Source organism: Eubalaena glacialis, chromosome 19 (genome assembly GCF_028564815.1).
Source record: "Eubalaena glacialis isolate mEubGla1 chromosome 19, mEubGla1.1.hap2.+ XY, whole genome shotgun sequence".
Lineage (NCBI taxonomy): Eukaryota > Metazoa > Chordata > Mammalia > Artiodactyla > Balaenidae > Eubalaena > Eubalaena glacialis.
In genome coordinates, this window is record NC_083734.1 from 48,326,906 (window position 1) to 48,347,460 (window position 20,555).

The 20,555-nt window shown below is 33.8% G+C and overlaps 1 protein-coding gene across 6 annotated transcripts in view; it reads left to right on the plus strand.

The window, feature by feature from the left end:
- Positions 1-20,555, plus strand: part of TANC2 (tetratricopeptide repeat, ankyrin repeat and coiled-coil containing 2) — a 351,153-nt gene that overhangs the window by 16,355 nt on the left and 314,243 nt on the right. The gene's annotated exons all lie outside the window — the stretch shown is intronic.

Consider the following 20,555-nt stretch of genomic DNA (forward strand, 5'->3'; position numbering starts at 1 on the left):
GATTACTGTAGCTTTGTAGTATAGTTTGAAGTCAGGTAGCCTGATTCCTCCAGCTCTATTTTTCTTTCTCAAGATTGCTTTGGCTATTCGGGGTCTTTTGTGTTTCTGTACAAATTGTAAATTTTTTGTTCTAATTCTGTGAAGAATGCCATTGGTAGTTTGATAGGGATTGCATTGAATTTACTAGCTACATGTTAATGACTCCCAGATGTCTGTATCCAATCCAGATTTCTTTCCCAAATTCCAGACTCATATATCCAGCTGCTTACTTGACCTTTCTATATACTTGGGTGTCTAATAGATATATCAAGCACATTTGCCCAAAATTATCTTCTCACTGTCCCCCACCCCCCCGACCCCATCTATTTTACCCACAGTCTTTTGTATCTTCCTGATGGCAGCTCCATCCTTCTACTTGTTCAGGATGTTGGAGTCATCCTTGATTTCTCCCTTTCACTCACTCCCCATATTCAATCTATCAGGAGATCTATTGGCTATACCTTCAAAACATCTAGAATCTGGCCACTGCTGACCACTTCCACCCAGGTCTAAGCTACTCATATCGCTTACCTGGATTACTGTAGCCAGCCTCCTAACTGGTTTGCTTCTACAACTTCTTTTCAAAACAGCAGCCAGAGTGATCTTTTAAAAATATGTCAGATCATATCTTTACTCTTTTTAATATCTGCCCTGTAACTTCCTGTCTTATTCAGAATAAAAGCTAAAGTTCTTACAAGGGTTAATAAGGCTCTAGACATTGTGGCTCAAGTCATTTCTGTCATCTCATCTACTTCCCTAACCCCTCTCTCCTGGCCACTGATCCACTGTGCTCAAGGTACACAGGCCTTCTTGCTGTTCCTTAAACAAGCTGAGCATGCTTCTGGCTTAATGACCTTTGTATTACTGTTTTTTCTGCCTAGAATTTTCTTTCCCCCTGCATAGCTTGCTTTATCATCATCTTCACGTTTTTGCTTATCTCTTTACAATTGAAACCCTCTAACCTCTCTTTCCCTCAACCACCAACATTCTTTTCCCCGTTCCCTGCCTTTTCTCCCCCTTTAGAGTTTATCACTTTCTGACATACTATATTTTACTTATTTATTTATATAAATATTTATCTAGATTCTAAGCTCACTAAAGGGAATGCTGACTGGTTCCTTGCTGTATTCTCGGTACTTAGAGTGGTGTTTGGCGCATAGTAGATAATCAGTAGTTACTTGTTGAATAAATTAATTAGTCCTGTCCGGAACTCAGAGCTCTTTAAATGTTAAGGTTTAAATTATTTTTTTCAACTTACAACAATGGTTCTCAAACTTTAGCATGCCTCATAGTCAGAAGAAGGAAAAACTAAAAGTTCATTTACTATAGAAGTACATCTAGAATAATTGTTTTAAATGTTATGAGTGTATGTGAAGATTATCAGAAAAAATGGTAGAAAAAATAGGATTTTAATAGATCTTGCAGGACTCACAAGGAGAAGGAAAGGGGTATATTAAGGAGGAGGACTAGGATGATTTATAGAGGAAACAATATAAAGATTAAATATAGTAAATATGTTTGCTTAGGTGGCAGGAAGGGATCTGGCAGGGTGTGTGAATGGGGTTTAAAGTTGTTAGTGGGTTAACTTAAACTTTGTTCTTAACGCTTATATCTCTCGTTACCCTTTTTATTTTCTGACTCTGTCTTGATCTGTCTTCACCCTTTGTCTGCCCCTTTCCCTGATCATTGTATTACCTATCTATTCTGACTGTTTTGCTTTATATTACATTCTATAGTCTTCTATATTCTGATTCAGAAAATTATCTTGGTAGCATTCTCTTTTGGCTGTCATTTTGTAATTCATTATTTTAACGTAAGAGCTCTGACTGTTACTTAAAAAGAAGAAAACAACTAAACTTTTTCTTAATCTGTCAGTAACTCTCCTTTTAAATTTTTACTTTATCTGAAATAGAAATCTTAGTTCTAGTTGTGTTTACTTCCCCCTCTCTCCCTCTTATTTGAGCCTTTATTTTCTAATTTTTTATAGCTGTCTCCGATTCATATAGTTCATGCCATAGCATCTAGGGCTTGCACATTATGGTGTGGATGTGCTGTAAATATTAGTGAATGAACTTATAAGCTATAATAATAGAATTTCTATCCAATTGCATTTTTTTCTTCTACCTCATCAAGGATACCTTTCTTGATTAAATCTTTGATCCTATACTGACAGAATGTTTATCTTAAGTACATTATAATACCCCATTTTTAATAACTGGGTTGTGTGTGGTGTATATGTGTATGTGTGTGTTAGTTGACATCCTCCTGTTTCATTGCTTTACTGGTGAATAATTTAACACTACTTTACTGATGAATAATTTAACACATTCTGTTAAATAAGAAGTTTTGTGGAATAATTGCCTTTACTGATCTTCTGGATGGATTCTTTTCCTAGGTGCTTACATACATTATGTTAGGGTGTAACAGCTTCGTGTAATGGAAACTCAAGTACAGTGGCTTAATCAAAAAGGATCTTTTTTCTTTGGGTAACAGGAAATATGGATATAGGCAGTCCAGGGTTTATGGCAGTCACACAGTGCCATCAGGAACACTGGCTTCTGTGTTTCTTCTCTGCTCTCCTTGAAGGGTGGCTTTTGCCCTGTGGATTGCAAGATGGCTATTTCTTCCCCAGACGTCTTTGTTTTAGCAGCAAAACAGTAGTTTTCCTTCAGTCCTGGCTTGTAAGACTTATGCTTTCATCTCATTGGTTACAGCTGAGTCGCATGGCCACCATAGGATCCAAAATTAGTGTTCTGTTAATAAGGAAAGGAGTGAGAATCTGGGGTGGGCAACTTTAGCACTTGGTGGGTGGTAGGCAATCACACATCTCTCTATTCCTTAAAACAGCAAGTTACATGGTGTCTTATTTGTTGCAGAGCAGAAACTGGGGAGTCAGAGAGGCTAAGCAACTCGTACAGAGTCATACAGCTAGTAATTGGTAGAGGCAGGGTATGAACACAGGTAAATCTCTGTCCAAAGACCATACTCTTTCCATTACAGGAGCTCTTTATATTGTCCATTTACCAGTCTGATTTAAGTAAAGATTTTGTACAAATAGTATTTAAGTTATTTTAATAAAATGTGATGCTTTTTTTTAGACTAGTTTGTTGGTGTTTAAAAAATTATGGTGAATAACAGAGGGTTCCTGATGCTTGATCTTCTGGATATGTAAAAGCAATGAGATTCTTGTTATATCAGAATCGAGATAAACTGTGAATGCTGTGAATAACTTTGTTGAGGTCTGTTCAGATAGAGAATTTTCACAAGCATCTTATAAGGACTGTGCCTGACTCTTCAAATTAAACTAGATATATATAATAATGTTTAATCACCTGGGGATTGTCAGAAAGCAGATCATTTCAGGTTTCTTTTACTGAGTTCATTAGCGTTCTGTGATTTATGATCACCAAAACACCTGAACACTAATACAGCTGACCCTTGAACAACGCGGGTTTTAACTGCTTTTTTCAATAGTAAATACACATCAGTGGTTGGTTGAATCTTCGGATGTGGAACTGTGGATACAGAGGAGCCACCTATATGAACTATAAGTTATATGTGGATTTTTGACTACCCCTAACCCCAGCGTTGTTCAAGGGTCAGTTGTATTTCTTAGCATGTCCGACCAAAAAACCTAATATATCAAACCATAAAGTGTCACCAATCTGTTATTTTGATAAATGTCCTCAAATGGGCAAAACAGTCCCCATTTTGTTTTATATCCTTTTAATTTGTTATTTGCAAATATTGGTACTTCATATACCTGTTTGGGCTGCATTTTTTCTTTGTAGTAACTACTTATTAAAATGTGTTTGTGTACCTTACTTATATAAACATGTCAAAGAGCTTATAATAAGATATGTATAGGTGGGAATATTACAACAAGGAGAAATTATTATTTACACTGGGAGAAAAGCCTAAGTTCTCTTCTCCTCCTCCCTTCCCCACTGCCAGGATTCAAATCCCGTGGACCCCAGTGATTATAATTTGGTTGGGGAAGAAGGTTTGTCTTAAGGAATAGTGGGAATTTCCTTCTCTCTCCCAGTGGGGATCTTTGAATGTCAGAATAATTAAACTAAACGTATCCTTTCAGAAAATATTTATTGAATTTTACATGCCAGACAATGAGCTACATACTAAAAAAATTTTTAAACATTTTCTCATAGTATATAGGGAGGAAGTGATTACAAGCACAGGTTTTGGAGTTTGACAGATTTGAGATCACATTCTGACTCGTTTTAGTTGCTAGGTGTATGATTTGTGGGAAGTTATTTGACCCATGGAAGCCTCAGTTTTCTCATCCTGTAAAAGACTCGTTTCATAGGATTTTGGGGTTAAATTAATGCACCTAAAGTGCTTAGCCCAGTTTCTGGCATATAGTAAGCATTTCAATAATTATTATCTACTGATGTGATGATTATGAAGGTGTAGTAGGGAGTAAATACAGTGGAGGGAAAGTGAGGTTTTTTGTGGGGGTGGGGTGGGGACAGGAGACTAGAATGTAGAAATAAGAGAAGTAACATGATTAAAAAAGCATGTTAGGAAGATTGATATTCTCCATGGTTTTTATAGTCAATATAGTAAATCTTTACTAAACACAGTCTTTTTGATTCACCTGTGGTATTTTTGCTTGGTGAGAGCAGTAATTTTTCTTGCAAGATAAGGGACAACTATCTGGGAAATCAGATTACTTTGGTCTCAGGATGTCTTAGATGGAACCTACTTTCTTGCTCTAATTACTTTTTTGTAGATTTTCTTCAGCTTTCCTCATACTATAATGAGGTTTTTTTCTGATTGTATGTTGAGAACAGCAATGGTGTTCAGGTATAAGAATAATTTTTGAAGTTTAAATGCAGTTGATGTACAGTGAGATTTTGTATTAAGGCATAGTAACAATTTCTTTGGGTTGTAGCCCGAAATAGGCAAATCAGGAGCTTGGAGGAAAATAAGGAAGGGAAATTTATTTTAATGGTATGTAATTTGGGCTACATAATTAGGGCAAATATAATAAGGTGATTCTCAGTATGATTTGGATACCCCAGATTTACATATGCAGCACACAGGCGCAGCTCTGAAGTTCCTTTTCAGAAGACAAAACCAGTGCCAGCTCCACTTCTTCAGCGTGCCCAGGAACCGAGCCTAGAGACAGAAGGAAGCAAGGTTAATTGTCTACTTCCTTCAGGATGGAGAAAAGGAGCCGTGGTTTCTCTGTAAACTTTCCCTTGAACTTTATTTCAGAGAAGCTATGAAAAATTATTTTACTTATGCAAAAGTCTAGTCTGGGAAGGTGACATTTTTAAAAAAGAAGAAATAGGCAGCCAGTGTAAGAGGCATATTATAAATCAAGAATTACGGGGTTTAGAAAAGTGATGATCAGAAGATATGGGAAAAATTGATGATGGTTTATATCCTCAATTAATACTGATTTTCATTGAACACTTTAATGTTTATTGATCGCTTAGTAGGTGCCAGACTGTGCTAAGTGCTTTACTTGCTTTAGTTCCCTTAATTTTCACAAGTGATTGGAAAGGTACTTTTCTATTATTAGCCTCAATTTACAGATGGGAAGCTGAGGCTTTGAAAGGCTAATTAGTTTGCTCTTGCACACAAAACTAGTAACTGGTGATGGGGACTGTCCCCCAAACCCCAATTCTTACGATTACACTATTATAATTATGTCTCTTATTTGTTTTGTATGAGGATTCAGGACAGGTATTGGGAAACTTGATTTCTATTACTGGTTCTGACTTGGTGAAAATTCTGGGAAAATTAAGCAATCTGCTTTGCATCTTCTTCTGAGCCTTCTTCTCATCAAACTTGGCCTCCCTTCTGGTATCTTCTGCTTCCTATGTCTGTCAGTTTCAGAAACCAGAGGCTGGTGCTGGCATTATCCATAAATGTTCAAAACAGACAGCTGGAAATAGGGTTGAAGCCAAGTAAAGGTGTATATAGCATTTTTGGAATTTTGAAGATGATTTGATCAGTTGATTTGACTATGTCCATATTTCATGATGAAATCATGGAAAAACTTGCCTTGGAAGACAGATACCTGATAAAAGTAGTCAATTTCTTACTACAGCTAATCATCATTATTGTTATCCCTGGCATTAACTGTTTTGGTCAGCAAACGTTAGTGTTCTTGTGGGTAACTTATTTTGATCTCCTTAATGATAATGACGCTATTGTATTAATAACTTACAAATTATGAGTTTATTGACAGGTTTTTGTTTTAAGTTATTGCAGTGTCTGAGTCACTGCTTGCTAAGGATGTTCATTAGGAAACAGTAAATTGTTTCCCATCCTCAACACCCTAAAAATTGAGATTTGAGTATTTTCTTTCTTCCTTCCTTCTTTCCTCCCTCCCTTCCTCCCTTCCTTTTTGTATTTGGTGAACAGAAGCACTTATTTAGTCAGTTCTGCTATACTGCTTGTTTTGAGAATGTGAATTCTAATGTGATTGATAGACATTTACCAACTACCTCAGTTTACCTTGTGTGTTGAGTTATACCCATCCACATTTGGTGTTACAACTTTATACTTGGTATCTGATAACCCTCCTTCTGCCACTTTACAACTCACAAGTTGCAACCCTTCTGACACTCACTTCCACAAGCAAATCTCAGGTCTTTCTCAAGGTAAAGTACCATATTTATTGTGGTATTTATTACTTAGCCATTTAGTATGTGTAAAATTGTGTTTGTTTTTTTCCCATAAGCGCTCTGGTTTTTATTGCATAATTCTGCATAGAATTTTAGGATGGGTTTTCTTATTATGCAAGTCTATTATTTTTATAGTTAAATATTTTGTATCTACATTTTTAATACGTCTAGAATTTATTTTTGTATATGGGAAAAAGTAGGAATCCATCCATCCCTCCCACCCCCTTTTTTTCCTTTAATGGCTGGCCATTTGACCCAGCATTTACTGAACCTCTTCCTCTTTTGCTCTTGCCTTAGTCTGACATTTTATCTTTATCCTATACTTAATTTTGGGGGGGTTCTCTCTGTACCGATAACAATAAATTATTATTTTAATTATTAATGCTTTATGTCAACTGAAACCTTATCTCTGGATATCTATTGGGAATTAAAATAAATTAATGTATCGGTATAGATGGATTCCTGTTCTTAAAAGTCCTATTAGTGTTTTGACACTAATAAGAATGTTTAACTTTGTTTGACAATTAGTGTCTATAAACTGCCCTAGAAACCATCCTTAGGTCTAAAAACCATGCTTATAAAGATAATGATTTTTGTGATTGTATTTTCAAGATAGGGGATATGATGAGAGGATGTTATTTACACTTTTTAAAGTATTTTTTAACCCCTAAAAAATTATGTCAATAAACCAGCAGAATAATTTTAATTCATTAGGATTATTTTCACCCACTATCTAAAGGTGGGTAGATAAGCATGTAAAGATTTTTGTACTACCAGGCATTTTGTGAATACCTCTATCACTGAATTTTATAATAAGCCATTTGTAAGGTTTCTTGTTCACCTGTTGGCTTTACATTTCTTGAGGGCAGGACAGTGTTGCTATCCTAGTATCCAGCATGGTGCTAGGCACATAGCAGACACTTAAGAAATGTTTGTTTACTTAATCCTGTAAGTAATCTCTCCCTCTTGTGAATTCCCATTACATTTTGTATTTCTCTTGTGATACCTAGCACCTTCTATCTGCAATTGTGCTTGGGTTCACTTTTCCTTAATTCTCATTACCTGACTGGATGCTCCTTTTAGGCAGGAACTGTTATTAACCTTTTAAAAATTTCCTCCAGTATTTGTTCAAGGCCTTATTAGCTTGTTCATAATAAAGATTGAATAAATAGTAGATCAAAAGACACTTTGTTTAAAAAATTTATTTCTAGGTTACTACTAGAAAAAGATTAGAGGTAGCTTTGCCATCTGTATTTTACGTGTTTTAGAAGTAGAGAAGTATTCCTAAGCCCAAGAATATAATTTGTAAAGAATTTTAGCTAATATATGTTGCTAAAATAAAGTTTCTGCTGTGTGTGTATGTGTTTTGGTTGTTTCTTGATGTTATTTATAAGAATGCTTAGTGTCTGGACTTTGCCTCTAAAATAGTTTAATTTTAACTTCACAGGCATGCTGGACCGGTTCATTATATGGTTTGGAGAAACCAAGGGAAAGCAAATGATGCAGGGAGTGGTAGTGGCAGTTCTGTAAATACTCTTCTTTTCACTTGACCTTTTACTGAACTGGTAACAAAACAGTTCTCTAATGTAACTTTAAATTTTTTTGTTAGAAAATGGGTATATTAAGAAGGATCTAAACTTTTAAACTTAAAAAAATGATTTTTAATTTTGGGGGTATATATGCCACTGGGTATGCATTGAAACAATGTAGGTTGGTGGGATAACTGAGGCGGCAGCCAACTTGAAAGGCAAAGGTTTTCTAGAGTGCTTTCTCATCCTTCACCCTGTGAGATCTTATCTGCTTTTTGGGGGAGTCAAAGAAAATTTATGCCAACTTAATAATTTAAAAATTTATACTGACATCAATAATGATTAAATACTTTCGGGATGATGAAAATGTTTTGGAACTAGACAGAGATGGTGAATGTAATGTGGGTCGACTGATTTTTATTTATTATTTTTTAATATTAATACAAATACATTTAATAAAAAATTCACATTTATCTTCCTTTCAACATTGTATTCATCTCCTATGGAAACCACTGAGAAGTTTTGTGTATCTTCTCTCACAAGTTTTACTCCACAGTTTTAAGTACATATGTATATCTAGTACAGGTCAATAAACTCATAGTTTTTAAAATTATAAGACTGTACTGCACACACTGCTCTGTTACTTGCTTTTTTTCACTTAAGGATAAAGCTTGGAGAATTTTTAATCTTAGAAGAGATGTGCTACATGCTGTTTAAACCATACACAGTATTCCATAGTTCATAGTATTTCCTATGCCAAAATTTAATCATTTTCCTATTAATGGGTTCTCTCTTCCTCTCTACCTCCCTCATTCTGTGCCTTCTTTCATTCTCTTTTTTAAAAAAATTAAGAAGCTTTATATTTTAGAGCAGTTTTAGATTCACAGCAAAGTTAAGTAGAAAGTACACAATTCCTGTGTACCCCCTGTCCCCACACATTGTACAACCTTCCCCACAGTCAGCATCCCACATTTCAGTGGTACATTTGTTAAAATTGATGAACCTACACTGACACATCATTATCACCCAAAGTCCATAGTTTACATTAGGGTTCACTCTTGGTGGTATACATTCTGTGGGTTTTGACAAACGTATAATGACATATATCTACAATTGTAATATCATACAGAATATTTTTGCTGCCCTAAAAATCCTCTGCTCTGCCTAATCATCACCCCCCCGCCCCCAACCCCTAGCAGCCACTAATCTTTTTAGTATTCATAGTTTTGCCTTTTGCAGAATGTCACATAGTTGGAATCTTATAGTCTTTTCAGATTGGTTTCTTTCACTTAATATGCATTTAAGTTTCCTCCATGTCTTTTCATGGCTTGATAGCTCACCTCTTTTTAGTGCTGAATAATATTCCATAATCTGGATACCACAGTTTATTTATCCACTCACCTGCTTAAGGACATCTTGGTTGCTTCCAAGTTTGGGCAGTTATAAATAAAGCTGCTCTACATACCCATGTCTTCCTTTATTTTTCATACACTGCTAGAGTGAGCATCCTTGTGTGGGCATTACGGTGAGATGATTGAGAGTAAGATGGAGCCCATCATCAATTTCTCCCCTTACTTGAGAAATTAATTGCCCTACATTCCTTCCTGTGCCCTCAAATCTTGAATGAGATTGCATGATTTGATGCTGTTCAGTGCAGTTCAGAATTTCTCTCTTAGAGAAATTATCAGTGTTTATCTGTGGACAGAGCTCAGCTAATTTTGTTCAGTCCAAAGACTTCTCTGGATATAACTTGTTCAAAACATTCTAGTATGAGCAGACATTTTATGATTATTGTATATTATACTGGATACTCTGGATTTTCCCTTAGTCCTTCCGTCTTTATATTGTCACCGTCTCTTATCTTTGATTAATTGTAGGTACTTCTGGAGTTATTTAATGGAATGTATCTGACACATCTAGCAATTTACCTCAGTCAACATTCAATGGAAAGCCATTCTTGATAATATCCTGGTCATTCAACATGCCTTTCACAGACGGAAAAACATGCAATTTCCAGATAGTGGACAGATGACTCTTCTTTCTTGTATTGATTTTGTCCTATCATTGTTTATCCTTTTTTTTTTTTTTTAACGTAGAGTTTTTACCTTTTTCCAAAAGCCCCAGTTTATGCTGCTGGATTTATTTTTTAACTAATATTCTCATGGTTCACATTATTGCATTTGTCATTGGTTATTTACTTCTCCTGTTATAGTTAATGTGCATACTTTTTTCAGATCTTCTGTTCTTCTCTATTTCTCTCTTAGATAATTTGTGAGTCCATTTTTTGGAACCCCCTCATGCCTTTAACAAATACTCACTAAATGCCTTTTATGTACCAGCTTCTGTGTCTGGTGCCAGGTTTTCAGTGGTAACCTCGCTTTTACAGTCTAGTGAGATAAACATATACTAAATAAACACTAAACAACTATATAGTCATTAATTACATTCTTGTGCCATGTTTTCTTTCAGGTTTTCTGTATGAGGAATATGCTATCTTTTAGATATTTTAAAATCAAGGATATGTATTTAAGTGCTTAGCATCTTCCATTAAAACCATGTATTATAAAATGATATTATCATATTTTCCAACATTTCCATCATATCTGCATCATTAACCACTGCATCTTTCCCTGTAATGTTTAAAATTTTTCTTTGAAATGTTTAGTAAGCATGGGTATGTGTGTGTGTGTTTTTCCCTTATAAAAATTTCTCTGAAGGGAAGGGTAATAAATGCTCAAAAATGAGTGGCATTTACTTTAAAGATCTATAGTTTACTTTTCACAGTTATACCAACAGGTTTGTTTTCAAGGGGACTCTGATAAAGGCAGTATCCAAATTAATATTATGGAGAGAATTCTAGAAGGAGATTTTGTCGGTTTTCTGGATAGGGAAAGATAATACTTAACTCATCATTTGGATCAGTATGTATTCTTGTTTTTGTAAATAAAATTCTACAGACAATATCTTAATTTATTACTTTTCCTTGTTTTTTATTTTCTTACTGTTGAAAACATTTTCTTCAGATCCTATAGAACTTTAACAGCATGTTAATAGTATAATTTATCTACTAGGCGTAGTTCCAATGTCAAGAAACTTGTTTCTAGAGTGAGAAAACAAAAAAAAAGTAAGAATAAGTCAATCTACCACAAAACCAGAAATTAGAATAAAAATAATACGAAACCACTGATAATGAAAGAGGATTTAGGAACACAGATTATTTTTTTTTGAAGCTGGCTAACAGAACGCAAAATGTCTGATATGGAAAAGTTAAAGGGAATTCTGCGATTATTTAGCCTGAATGGTGCAGAAGTGCTTAAGAGTTAATTTGATTACATTATTATTACATAAATATTTAAATGAAGTGGGATATTGTGCTCCTTTTTTGAATAACAGGATAAGAAAAGGGCTTTCTATGTGCAGGAGGGATGAACATTGAAAATGAAACTTGATTATCCACTAATAAAATAGTGCAAGAAGATATTGAGATAGGACATTGAATTTCCAGCCTTGGTGGACCATTAGGACCAGAATAGTCAATACTTTTCCTGAATGGTTTAAGCCAGGTGTCACAAACATAGAAGCTTCGGGGTCATGTAGATAACGTAAGGTTTGAATCAGTTAAGTACAAGACAATTAGAAATGATTGGGGGTCTGTGAATGTTGTTTGTTATTCTCCTGCCAGAGATTCACTTGCCAGGAATTTATTTGATTATTTCTCCTAGAGAGTTAACATTTTAAAAAATTTGGATCTAAAACTTGGAAAAGTAGGGTGAAATTTAGCCATATATTACTGTCATAAATCCAATTAGATCAAACTGTCATTTTCCACTTAGCTTCAGTTTTGTAGAGTTTCTGTATTAATATTTTATTACAATAAATTTTCTAGTGGTGGGTTAACTTGAATAAGAAAATCATTTTATCAAAATGTAGCAATGAGATGGGTAATTAGCCTTAAATAAGTATTTTATGTTTCATTTCATTCTTTATACATTTTGCTCAATTTTTATAAAATGTTTTAGGACTACCAAAGACCAAAAAAACCCCCCTGTACTTCAAAAAGTGATTATCATTATAATTAATTTATTTCACCCATCATCATTTTTTACTTAAATTAACTGTGGAATGTTATCTTGGTTTATTTTTAGATATAAAATTTTTATTCTTTTTTACTCCTAGTTTTAGTAAATTTTAAGCAATAATTCGTTTTTCTTCTACTAATAATCTGTGCCTATACTTTTTTTCCCTTTTGAAACTTTGAAGAACTATACATATATAGTAGTAAGGTCTGAGTTAGGCAGAAGTTTGAAGTATGTCTGGAATTTTCTTGATTGTTCCTCAGATAAAAATTTGGACTTGCCTAAAATTTCTGTACCCTTCTCTGACGCACAATCATCTTAGTCTTCATTATTCTAGTTAGTTCATAACCTGTTTTTGTCTATTGAAGCTTACTTATATTACATCCGTTTACCTCTTTACCAAGTTAATAATCTGATGAATCAAGTCTTTGCTTGATTATTCATTGATTTATTTACTAATTTAAGAAGTGTTGAGAACCTCCTATGAGCTAGGCATCAAGGATAAAAAGAGTAAGATCAGGTTTCTCTACAAGAGATTCGATTTGGACAGTGATATACAAACTAAAGAAATTAATTCAATAAATATTTATTTGGTACCTGCTGTTTACCAGGCATTATTCTCCAGTTATGGGCTTGCAGCAGTGAGTTAAATAAGCAGCTTTCATACCCTTGTGAAGCTCATATTCTAGTGGGGGAACTGACAGTAAAAAAAACAGGTATATAATACATCATTTAGAGATCAGTATTTGAAGAAAAATAAAGAATAGAAAGAGATGGGCGAGGGCTTTGGAGCATAAATCATTCCACAGAGTTGCCCTCCTTGAGTTAAAAGGAGCTGGTCTTTTGTACTCCTGCACTAATGAGTCATTGGTGGCTCTAGTCAGTCTAGAGCAGTTCTCTGGTGAAGCGGGAGCAGCTCTCAGCCAATAATAACACCTGGAGGGATGGGTGCACTGATCCTGTAATGAGGATCTGGGTGGGACATCATAGTGTCCACTAAAGCAGGATATCTTTTCTCCCCCCACCCCCAAATGAGTTTTGTCATAATTTTTTTTTCTTTTTTTTTAATTTTATTTTTTTATTTATTTTTGGCTGTGTTGGGTCTTCGTTTCTGTGCGAGGGCTTTCTCTAGTTGCGTCAAGTGGGGGCCACTCTTCATCGCGGTGCGCGGGCCTTTCACTATCGCGGCCTCTCTTGTTACGGAGCACAGACTTCAGACGTGCAGGCTCAGTAATTGTGGCTCACAGGCCTAGTCGCTCCACGGCATGTGGGGTCTTCCCAGACCAGGGCTTGAACCCGTGTCCCCTGCATTGGCAGGCAGATTCTCAACCACCGCGCCACCAGGGAAGCCCCATAATTTTTCTTGATGCATTTGCAAAGACTAATGCCAACCTGTAGCAGTACTTTAAAAAAAAAATTTACTAGAGTAAGGTAAAATAAGTATGTGGTAGTGCCACAAAAAGGTAAATAAATTAAACGTATTTTAAAAACAAGAACCAAATGGAATACTGCTTCTGGGAGTTTTAATTTGGATCACTAGATTTAGAAATTTCATAGTTTCAGCTCTTTTAAATAGATTTATTAAGTGTTTCTTATTTAAGAAGAGACACTGAGGAGGCGGACAAAGAGCATGGGTTCAAATATGACCTTAAGCATTTATTAGCTGTATAACTGTGGACATGCTATTTTGCTTTTCTTTAATTCAGCTTCCTTTTCTTTAAAATGAAGCAAATACTACCTGTCTTAAGGAGGTTTTGATGAGGACTAAATGAAATCATATGTTTATAATATTTTACATAATATATATTTTTCTCACCTGTATACACGCAGAGAATCTGATATATAAGAAAATAGTTGTTCATTCTCTTCTAAGAAAATATAAATTTAAGAATTCTAAAGTTTGCTATTTAAATTTCATGGTATGTTTTAAAGCATGAAGTATATTTTTTATATATCCCTACATATAAAACAATTTTTTCAAGTCTTTCAAATATTAGTGAAGTAAGTACTTATCAAGCTTGGAACTTTTACTTCTCAGATAGTCTCTTAAAGTAAGACTAGGGGGCAGAAACCCTAAAAATGGCTCTCAAGATGCATGTATAAAAGGAATATTTCATAAATGCTTGAAATATTTTTAGGATTCATCACCATATTTATCTTTACTGGACAAAGGATAAGTTATTTTTTCATGTTCACCTTAAATCTTGTTTTACATTGTATCTAATGACCTTGCTAAATTCACTTATTAATTCTAATGGTTTATAAATTCTTTTAGGTTTTCTAAGTAAGTAATCATACTGTTTGTGAAAGTGGCATTTTTGTTCTCATTCTTTATACTTTCTATTTCATGTTCTTACCTATTTGTACTGGCTAAGACCTTCAGGACCATGTTAAGTGCAAGTAGTGATAATAAGTGGTCACATTCTTCAGTCTCAGGGGGAATGTTTGCAGTCATTCACCATTTAGTATGATGTTTGCTGTAGGCTTTTTATTTTTTTATTTTTTAAAATAAATTTATTTATTTTTGGCTGTGTTGCATCTTCATTGCTGCGCACGGGCTTTCTCTGGTTGCGGCGAGCGGGGGCTACTCTCTGTTGCAGTGCGGTGGCTTCTTTTGTTGCGGAGCATGGGCTGTAGGCGTGCAGGCTTCAGTAGTTGTGGCTCGTGGGCTTAGTAGTTGTGGCTCACCGGGTCTAGAGCGCAGGCTCAGTAGTTGTGGTGCATGTACTTAGTTGCTCTGCGGCATGTGGGATCTTCCTGGACCAGGAATCAAACCCGCGTCCCCTGCATTGGCAGGCAGATTCTTAACCACTGCGCCACCAGGGAAGTCCTCTATAGGCTTTTTAAAAGATACACTTTATGATATTAAAGAGCTTCTCTTTTATTTCTTGTTTTGTGTAAGTTTTTAAAAAAATAATGAATGTTGAATTTTATCAATTGGTTTTGTTTCATCTATTGATATTATGATTTATTTCTTTTGTTACATGGTAAATTATATTGATTTTCATGTGTTAAATCATTTTTGCATTTCTGAATTAAACCACCACTTGGTCCTGATCTATATATTGGTAGATTTGATTTTGCTAATATTTTGTTTAGAGTTTTTGTACTTATGGCAAAAGAGAGGTCTGTAACATTTCTTTCCTGTAACAACCTTGTTGACTTTTGTTATCAAGCTTATGCTGTCTTTAGAAAACATGTTTGGAAATGCTTCCTATTCTTCTGTGGTCTGGAACAATTTGTGTAAGATTGATATTATTTCTTCCTTAAATTGTTGAAATCATCTGGGCCTAGAGTTTCTTTTGTGACAGAGTGTTTTTACCTCATAAAAAAAGTTCAAACATATAGATATTTAACATAATTTTACATTTAACACATGTATATCCACTACTTAGAATCTTGTGTTAACATTTTGCTATAATTGCTTTATTACGTGTGTGCCTTCACTTCCCTCTATCCATCCATCATTTTGTCTTATTTTTTTAATGCATTTCAAAGTAATTGAATATATCAGTATGCTTTCCTCTAAATATTTAAGCATGAATATCATTAAGTAAAGTTGAATATTTTCTTACTTTTTTCTTCTGAAGTAAAATTTATATGCAATATGATGCATAAATCTGGTGTGAACATTGGCTGAGTTTTGACAAATGTATGCATATGTGTATCCCAAGCTCCCTCAAGATAACAGAATATTACCATCATACTGGAAAATTTTCTCATGCCTTTTCTCAGTTAATTCTCATATGTATCCCTAAGAGACAACCATTATTCTGATTTTTTTCTTACCATATATTACTGCATACATTTTAATGTAAGTTTCTTTCACTCAACATATTATATTTTGAGATTTATCTGTGTTGTTGAACATATGAATAGTTCATACCTTTTTATTGCTGAGTAGTATTCCATTGAAAGAAGATCCCACAGTTCATCCATCTTCCTGTTGATGGGCACCTGTGCTAGTTTTTGGCTGTTATGAATAAAGCTGCTATGAAAATTGTTGTACTAGTCTTTTTAAGCACATATGTTTTCATTTCTCCTGGGTAAATATGTAAGGGGTGGAGTCATATGTTAGGTATATGCTTAGTTTTATAATAAACTCTCCAAAGCAATTGTACCATTATACTCCTAAAACAATGTATTAAGAATTTCAGTTGCTCTCCATCCTGGTCAATATTTGATATTGTCAGGCTTTAAAAAATTAGCTCTTCTGGTGGGAATATAGAGGTAGCTCGTTGTAATTTGTATTTACCCAATGACAAAATGTTGAGCTCCTTTTATATGTGTGTTAAAAAATAAGATATATCTTTTTTTTAAAAGTGTCTATTCAAATCTTTTACCCATTTAAAAATTGAATTGTCTCTTTATTATCGAGTTGTAGGTGCTTTTTATATATCTTGGATGTTTATTTGTGTTAGATATATGTTTTGTGCATAATTTCTCGCAGTTTGTGATTTGTGTATTCATTTACTCAATGTTATTTTTGATGAGCACATGTTTTTTTACATTTTAATGAATTTTTATGGTTATTACTTGCTGTGTCTAAGAATCCTTTGCCTGCCTCTAAATAATGAAGATATTCTCCTGTGTTTTCTTCTAAAAGCTTTATGATTTTAGCATTTATGTGATGTTTGATGTACTTTGAATTAATTTTCATGTATAGTGTGAGGCACAGATCAAGGTTAAGTTTTAAAAAATGAATATGTATTTGTTCCACCACCATTTGTTGAAAAGACTTTCCTTTACCCATTAATGACTTTGTTGAAAACAAATGACCGTATTAAGTATAGGTCTTTTTCTGCACTAGCTATTCTGTTCCATTGATCTATTTGATGAATCTTACGACAGTACTATACTGGCACAATTACTGGAGCTTTATAGAGTAAGTCTTGATTTCGGGTCTTATAAGTGCTTTAGTTTTTTTTGGTAGTTTCCAAGATTGCTTTGGATGTTCTAGGCCCTTTGCAGTACCATATACATTTTACAATCAGCTTCTCAATTTACACACAAAAAAAATGCCTGCTGGAATTTGGTTGAGATTGTATTGTTTCTTTAGAGCAATATAGGGAAATTGACAGTTTAACGATATTGAACCTTCCAATCTGTGAACATAGTATATAGGCATACCTTGTTTTACTACGCTTCGCTTTACTGTGCTTTGCAGATATTGTGTTTTTTACATATTGAAGGTTTGTGGCAACCCTGAGTCGAGCAAGTCTATTGGCACCATTTTTCCAACAGTATTTGTTCACTTCATGTCTCTGTCACAATTTGCTAGTTCTTGCAATATTTCAAACATTTTCATTTTTTATTATATTTGTTATGGTGATCTGTGATCAATGATCTTTTTTAAAATGGAGGTATGATTTATACAATATTATATTAGTTTCAGGTATACAGCATAGTGATTCAATATTTTTACAGATTGTACTCTATTAAAAGTTACTACAAGATAATGGCTATAATTCCCTGTGCTATACAATATATCCTTGTTGCTTATCTATTTTATGCACAGTAGTTTGTAAGTCTTAATCCCATACCCCTAATTTGCCTCTCCTCTTTGGTAGCCACTAGTTTATTTTCTGTATGTGATCAGTGATCTTTGATGTTATCACTATAAATTGCTGAAGGCTTGGGTGATGGTTAGCATTTTTTAGCATTAAAGTATTTTAAAATTAAGGTATATATAATACATTGTTTTCTCAGACATAATGGTATTGCATACTTAATAGACTACAGTATAAACATAACTTTCATATGCACTGGGAAACCAAAAAATTCGTGTGACTCACTTTATTGTAGTTTTTACTTTTCTGCAGTGGTCTGGAACCAAACCCACAGTATCTCCAAGGTGTGCCTCTGTCTCTACTTATTTAGGTCTTCTTTAATTCTTTTTAAAGCAACCTTTTGTAGTTTTCAGTGTCTTTCGTTAAGGATTTTTGAGTCGATGTTCATGAGGTATGTAATCTGTAATTGTCTTTTCTTATAATCTCTGTTAGATTTTGTGATTAAGATCATGTTGCCCTCTTAAAATGTGTTGGGAAGTATTATTTTTATTTTCTTAAAGAATTTTTATAAGATTGGTGTTTTTCTTAAATGTTTGCCAGACTTCACCAGTGAAATAGTCTGGCCCGGTACTTTTCTTTGTGGGAAAAGTTTTGATAAATTCAGTTTCTTTAATAGAGATAGAGCTAGTTGAGATTTTCTGCTCAACTTTGTGTTTCATTAAGTTGTATTTTTCAAAGAATTTGTTTCATGTAAAATGTTAAATTTGGTGTAAAGTTGTTCGTATATCTTCCTATTTAGAAAAAGGCTTTAGTATCTGAAATGATGTCCCCTATTTCATTCCTGATATTGGTAATTTCCATCTGTTTTTCTTGATCAGCCTTGCTACTAGGTTTTTCAATTTTGCTACTTTTCAGAAATCCATTGTTTGACTTTGTTGATTTTATCCATTTTGGATTTGTTTTCTGCTTCATTCATTTTTACTCTTTACTCTTTCTTTCCATTTACTGTCTTTGGATTTGGTTTGCTGTTTGTTTTTGAACTTCTTGAGATAGAAGTTTAGCTATTGATTTTTGACCCTTCTGTTCTAATACTGCATTTAAGGTATACATTTATTTATAAGCATTGCTTTAGTTACATCCCATATGTTTCCCTAAGTCATTTTTTCATTATCATTCATTGCAAATATTTTTAAATTTCCATTGTGATTTATTTACTTTTTTTGACTCATGGGTTATTTAGAAGTGCATCACTTAATTTTCAAGCAGTAGGGGATTTTCTCAATTCTTAAAAATTATTCACTTGTAATAATTTGCATTGTAGTCAGAGAATATACTCCCAAAGAGTTCAGTGCTTTGAAATTTATTGAGACTTGCTTTATAACCCAGCATATGGTCCATTTTGGTATATGTTTTGTGTATAGTTTGTGTATTCTCTTTTTATTTGGAAGAGCGTACTGTACATATACTTTGTAAGTCTAGTTGCTTAATTATGTAGTTCAAATCTTCTATCAATATATCTTAAGTAAATTCTTTGTCTGCTTGACTTATAGCTATCGACAAATGTGTGTTAGTCTCCCACGTGATTATGGATTTGTCTGTATCATCTATTAGTCTTGGATATTCTTGCTTTATATATTTTTAAGCTTTGTTGTTGGGTCCATTGAGGTTTAGAATTAGGGTATCTTCTTGTTGGTATGACTTTTTAATTATTAAGAAATATCTTGCCTTGTCTAGTTTGTCTGATATTGGCATAGCTATGCTACCTTCTTTTTAATTGGTTTTTGTGTGGTATATCTTTTCTCATCATTTTATATTTAATCTTTCTGTGTCCATAAATAGTCTTTTAGTAGAGTATTTAACATAATAACAGATCTAATTTAAGTTTAAAGCTACCAACATACTATTTGTTTTATATTTTATCCACAGGTACTGTGCTTTTTCTCTCACTTCTTACCTTCTTTGGTTCAGTCAGATATTTTAATCATTCTTTTTCTCACCTCAGTTAGCTTTTAATGGCTATCCTAGAAATTACTACATGAATTTTGAGTTGTTGCAGTCTATTGTAAATTATTACTTCTGCCACTTCCTGCACAATGTAGACAGATATCTTGCACACTTTAACTTCGTTTACCCCACTCCTCACTTTTCTGTCATTGTCGTTATGCATTTAAAATCTCTATATATTTTAAACTTAACAAGTTAGTAATGTTACATTTTTTTACAATTATTGTTCATGCATATTTGCCAATATGCTTACTTTTCTATGGCTCTTCCTTTTTGCATTTCTATGGTTTTTTCTAGTATCATTTTCCTTCTCTTGGAAGAACTCCCTTTTAGTATTTCTTTTACTGATAAATTCCTTGTTTTTGTTCTGAAATCACCTTTATTTCATTTTCATTTTTCAAAACATTTTAAACTGTGAACAGATTTCTTGATTGGCACCTCTTTTCTTTCAAAAATTTTAAGCAGTCATTCCATTGTCTTGTGCCATTCAGCATTTCTATTGAAAGTTATCTCTCAGTCTATTGATTGTTGCTTGTTTCAGTGTGTTTATTTTTTCCCTAGCTGCTTAAAGATGTGGCTTTATGTCTCATCAGTGTTAGGAAATTCTTGATTGTTGTCACTTCAGATAATGTTTCTTTATTATTTTTTCTTTCTTTTCTTCTGGGATTTCAATGATATGTATGTTAGAACCTTTCAAAGGATTCCATATGCCTCTCATACTCTTCTGTAGTTTTCAAC